The 6,000-nt window shown below is 52.5% G+C and overlaps 1 protein-coding gene across 7 annotated transcripts in view; it reads right to left on the reverse strand.

Annotated features, from left to right (window-relative positions):
* APBA1 (amyloid beta precursor protein binding family A member 1) overlaps window positions 1–4,897 on the reverse strand; it is a 194,671-nt gene extending 189,774 nt beyond the window's left edge. For 4 of the 7 annotated variants that reach the window (XM_082696651.1, XM_082696650.1, XM_082696645.1 and 1 more), the window contains exon 1: window positions 4,028–4,241. The gene's annotated coding sequence lies outside the window, so the exon portion shown is untranslated. Of the gene's footprint in view, window positions 1–4,027; window positions 4,256–4,676 lie in introns of those variants that run through there. The other 3 variants (XM_082696648.1, XM_082696647.1, XM_082696649.1) reach the window with 3 other exon arrangements.
* Between the last annotated feature and the right edge of the window lie 1,103 nt (window positions 4,898–6,000).

The following is a 6,000-nucleotide window of genomic DNA, read 5'->3' on the forward strand; positions in this document are numbered from 1 at the left end:
CGTGGCACCATATGACTGGCACCATTCTGCTCCAGCTGCCCTTTGTTTAATATTGTTCTTACCCTCTTCTTTCTCTCTCCCTTCCAACATACAGACATGACCCAAGGATCCTTACCCTTATCTTTTGCTTTGTTTCACTCCATTTTCTTCACTAGCCATTCCTGAGGCATCAAAATCACTCCTAAGTAGATGACTCACAATTCTCTTTGTAGCTCTGACTTCTCTCCAGAAAACCTACACCTGTATTCTAGTCCCTTCACTTGGATGAATCTGTCCTGTCCAGGACGAAACCTCTTTCCTTTCTCCTCTTCCTCATCCTCCTCTGAACCTCTCTCTGACAACGACCCAACCACTGTCTCAGCTGTGCCCAACAATGACTTCTGACTTTCCTGCTCAGCGTTCACATTATTCCTCTCCACTCCTGCTGTCTCATTTCCTCTTACCCCTAATTTGAGGATAGACTCTAACTGGTCTCCTTACAACCAGTCTTTTCTCATTGCATTATGTCCAACACAATGCTACAGGGTTACTGCAGAGTTCTGATCCTGTCAACACTCTTCCTCAGAAACCTCCCATGGCCCCTGATGCTTACTGAATGAAATCCGTACCCAAGCTGTTCCATAACCTTGAACAACCTATCTTTCTCCCCTGACCTCTCATTACATCCCTTGGCATTCTGTGTACCTCAGCCAAAGCACACCATTCTTTGGGCAAGCCCCCACCTTCCCATCACCAAGTCTCTGCTACTCATTCCTCAAGGATGCCTTCCGTTCCCAGCCAGCCCAAACACCACTTGTCTCAGTGTCAGCTCAAATGCTACCTCTTTCACGTAACATTCCCCAGCTCTCCCAGTGGAAGTCATTGTTACATCTTTTTTTTTTTTAATTTATTTATTTGACAGACAGAGATCACAAGTAGGCAGAGAGGCAGGCAGAGAGAAAGGGGGAAACAGGCTCCTTACTGAGCAGAGAGCCTGATGTGGGGCTCGATCCCAGGACCCTGGGATCATGACCTGAGCCAAAGGCAGAGGCTTTTACCCACTGAGCCACCCAGGCGCCCAGTCATTGTTACATCTTATGAATACCCACAGCATTGAAGGAATATAGCTTTTTGGCAAGGTAGCCATTTCACACCATTTTTATAGTTAGTTACAGGTACGCCCTATCTCCCAGATTTCCATACCATGAACTTCCTCTGAGCAGGGTCTAAGTCTTCTTATTTTTCACATCTCTGGCCCTTTCAATCTCCCAAACTCATCCAAGGCACACGGAGACTGAGAGGTAGTACGCAGTTAAATATTTGTGAGTTAATGAGTTTAACCCAAAGGGTTAACTTTGGCTTCTAGTCCTTGAAATTCTCTCAATTTTAGCCACAATTACTTTTTCCTTGTAGGATATAAATCTCATCTCCCCATGGTACCATAGTTTATTCCTTTCAGCTGCAAAGGCCAATTTTCAAATGTCTTTTACTTCCAAGTTTTCTGAAAAACGAACTTCTTTAAGAAACTCAATAATGGGGGGTGGGGGGGAAGCACTAATGGCCCTTTAAGTGAAGAAGATGCATCCACACAAAACAAAAGATACAACTGTTTACCAGACTGAATTATAGAAGTTAAGCTGTACTATTAAATTTACGAGTCCAATCTTTGGAAAAGCCAGGCACTGTATTTTTTAAATCATCTCATTTACACTAGAAAGGAAATCACTAATTCCTGAGTCATCGACTATGTTGTTTATACTTATTCTTCTTCTAAACAGTGTATTTACCTTGTCAATTTCTAATACCCTTTAACTTTCCCATAAGACCTTTATATCTCTGGCTTTTGCTTGCAAGTATAAAGAAAATTTTAAAAAAAAGAAAGAAAGAAACAGAACCTCTTCGAACGCCTTTTAAATTCCATAAGTACTTTTCCCAGAAAGACACTGGCAGAACTAATAGGGAGTAAAACTAAGGTTCAAAATTCATTTTTATAAATCTATCCGTAAATGTTGGAGGGGATCCAATAAAGTCACACTAACATTTTAGAAGGCTTGACTGAAGGACATGGGGAAATTTAATGTTTACAGTTTCAAGAGCACCTGCTCCATGTATCATCATTAATTAAGAGAAGATACATAGGAAGAAAAAAAAACATACATGCACAGCACTAGTTTTATTATTTTCAATGTAACAGCAGTATCATTCAGGCTTTGGCAAAACAAAACCGAATTTTTTTAAAAAAGAAAAAGAGAAAGAACCCTCGGAGGCCAACGTGGTATATATTTACTTATATAGCCATGACTGCTACAGGCTTTTCAAAGAGGATTGGGGCCGCTAGTTTGGATTCTGACAGCAATGCAGCAGAATTTAAGGTGTTGTAGTTTAAATATGTTCTAAGCAGGCGAATCTTCTCCCACAACATTTTAATAAAGAAGCACCAAGATATTAAGCGCAGAGATGCATGAATTCCTACAAATACCGCAGGAGAAATACAGGCACCGGGGAGTCAAACTGCAGTGGACACACACAGGAATATGCTATCTCCCTATCTCTACCCAGCCCCACACAAGCCTATCTTTATCGCGCAGAGACAATTAAACAGCCATAGACTCTGGATGCAATTCCGTGTCCTGGCTCCCACTGGGTGACTTACTGCCAGCCTGACATTTTTCAAATTCTCTGTTAGCAGACTACATTGGCTAGGAAAGCAGACTTTACCAAACCAGGACCCCATCACCATGGGTCTTAGGAGATTTATGATATATGGACCACCTAGCCATTGTGAGAGCTGGAAGAGTGGGTGACACCAGCAGCAGAAATAAAGTATCCCTATTCCTTCGGAAAACGCCCTGCCTGTGTGACGCTGACCAACCGTACGAAACATTTCTCTGTACGATCTTTCTCTTCTCTTCAAATACTCCCCCTGACCCCTTCTCTCTATACACACCTCCAGAGCTCATTCTAGAACCAACATAAAGATCAACCATTCTTCAGCCCTAAGGTTTCCACTGTTGGAATGTGGATGGAGAAGGTCTAGTTGACATTCAAAGTTGTGGGGAACAGAGAGGCGAATGTGGCCATGAAAGACCCCCCTCTCCTTCAGGTCAGACAAGCGATAAACAATAGAAACTGCAGAGTCAGGGGCATCCAAGACCCTTACAGAACAGGGGCTGAGGAGAGAGGTCCCACAGGGTGGAGGCTGCCTTCAAATCCAGGGAGGCTAACAAGCCCAGAAGGGGTAACCATGATCCTATTTCCCTGCCATGCGCCCGAAGCCACATGCCCACTTCCACATCCCCGCGTCAAGAAACCAGAGAAAGGGGAAGTGAGAATCCCATGCACACGAAAGAGCAGAACACAGACTGTACTCGGAGTTGCAGGGCCACAAGACCAGACACTGTCCCACAGACAGCGGGTGGCGGCGAGTCGGGGCACCCGCGCATCTCTGGGTTTGGAGCTCAGGGAGGAGAGCCGCGGAGGCAATCACACGAGTCCCCACACATCCACACACTTACACACATGGGGTTTTACAAATCCGCACCTATCCCGCTGCCTCTCTCCGCGCACACACCAAGTGCATCCTGCCCACCTCGCCGCTGCCACCACCGCGCTCTTGTCTCCGGGAGAGTCGGCCAAGGGATGAGCGAGCCTAGCGGGGATTCCTGGAAATGTCATTCTCCAACACCTTCAGTCCACCGCCCCCATCCCCTTGGCTGTACCTTTCACACACACACGCGCACACACACTCCTTGCATGACTGTCATCAGGCACGCCCGCTGCCCCCGAAGCCCCGCATCTCCGCGCGCACCGGACACCAGGCGTCCCTGCCTTCAGCGCCTCCTTCCCCCGCCCCGTTGGCTCGATGGCTAAAGGCATTGCCCCTGGATGTCGCCGGCTGTCCCCGTTCATCCGCACTATTGTTCCTCACAGCCCGGGTCGCGCCCGGGAGCACCGCCACCCCACCCCCCGCCCCCCGCCGGCAAGGACCGGGGCTCCGTCGGGGGCAGCAGCAGCGCCGGGCGCCCCCCTCCCTCTCTGGCTGTGGTACCTTGCCTGACAGCTGGGTCCGCGGGCCCGCGGGAGCAGGCGGCGCTAATGACAGCGCCGGGGCCAAGCCTGGGAATAAAGCTCCGCTCCGGCCGCTCCTACCTCCAGCGTCACCATCTTCTCCCGCCGCCGCCGCCGCCGCCGCCGCCGCCGCCGGGACCGCAGCCGCCCTCGCCCCGCTCCGGCTTGGGCTCGGCAGCCGCCGCTCGGGCCCCTCCGGTCCGCGGCCCCACCCCCTTCTGCCCGCCCGCCCGCCCGCCCCTCGTGACGCGCGCCGGGGCCGAGCCGGGCCGGCCTGCGCGGGAGGGCGCCCGGGGGAGCGCGCGCGCACACGCCGGCGCTAGTAGCGCCCCTGCCGCCCACGCCCACCCGCGCGCACGCGCGCCGCGCGAGCCCGAGCAGCGGGGCGGGGTCCCCCGGCGGTCGCCAGCCCCGGCGCGCCCGCCCCGGCGTGGGTGGACGTGCGCGGCGCGGGAGCCTCCCGCGGCCGGTCGCGCCCCGGCCCGGAGGGCGAGTCCCGGCGCGCGCGGGCGGGGCGCCCGGAGCGGGAAGTGCGGCCGCAGCGCCCCGGGGCCTGACGGGGACCTCCACCCGCCTCTGCAGGCGCCTCAGGGGGGTCCCGGTTCCCTTAAGCAGCGGCTGTGGCCAACCTCGGCGCGCAGGACCGCGAGGCCGGGCAGCCGCGCGTGGTGTCTTTCCCGGGTTACTCCTGAGCGTTCCCGCTCCCCGGCCCCGGGGCCGACCCGCGGCACTTCTCAGCCCGGCGGCCGCACGGCCCCCTCAGAAAAGCGGCTGGACGGCGGCTCCGGGGCGCGCTGCAGTCCTGCGTTGGCGCCGCTAGAGGGAGCGCCTCCTGGGTTCGGGCCCGAGCGAGCCGGCCGCGTCGGCAGCCCTGCCGGGAAGCTGCCCGGTCCTGAGGGCGAGGCCGAAAGCCTCCCTCTTCCGATGCCTGCAAGTGCCCGGCTGGGTGTTCTGCCCGCTTCTCGATTCTGGTTGGTCAGAACTTGAAGTGTCTTGGGGGCCGGCTTAGGGCATCAGCCCCAGATGTGGCTGGGAGGGAGGGGACCTTTGCATCCGGGAGCAGGTGGCAGGTGCAGTGCGTTCATGAAAAACAGCGGGCGGGACGGGCCTCGGGAGACCTGGGTCCTGGCGCCAGCCTCACCTGTAATGGGCGGTGCAGTACGAACCAAGCCATCCCCCCCTCTTCGGGACAGATTTCTCAGTAATAATAAGTTATACTTGCACACAGCCTTACGGTCTGCAAAGCCTGCTTCGTACGCGTTCTCATCAAGTAAAACGGAGAGGAGCCTTGGTTATCCAGATCTCTTGGGAAATGGATCTTTTACCACACCGTGTTTCTGTATTATTTTAAGCACAATGCCTTGAGAAAAATCGGGGGGGGGGGGCGTAGGCAGAAGCATTCCTGGAAGCTTGTGCTTTAGCTTTAAAATTCATACGAATTTTGCATTCTACTCCATAATGAATCTTTTATTTTTGCTTTAATAAAGAAAATAATAGCTTCTCCCTTGTCAAAAAGATCTTGTAGTGAACTTGAAATATTTACCAGGAAGATGTAGCATGCTTGTGCTGTGACATTACATACTCTTCTATTTTTTTTCTTTTTTCCAGTAAATATTTATTGCGCATGTATTCCAGACATGGCCTTTGTTCTCCCAGAGCTCACAGTACCCTGGAGGAAACAGGTAGCGACAATCAAACTAATGATTAAATGCAACTATGATCCATTTTCAAATGCAAAAGTGCTAAGGGTTTACAAGGAAACCTAGACTCCAGGATTGAGTAAAGCTCCCCAAGAAAATGATCTTTCAGGTTGCCCAGGAGAGGCAGCAGTGAGACAGGTTCAGGTAAGAAAGAAGAAAGTGTGCAGAAGAAGCCCACTCAGGTGGGGTTGAAGTGGAGGGGATGTGAGACCAGTTGGAGAGGCAGGCAGCAGAAGCCAGAATCTGAAGGACC

The sequence above is a fragment of the Mustela nivalis genome, assembly GCF_964662115.1.
Source record: "Mustela nivalis genome assembly, chromosome: 13".
NCBI classification, from domain to species: Eukaryota; Metazoa; Chordata; class Mammalia; order Carnivora; family Mustelidae; genus Mustela; species Mustela nivalis.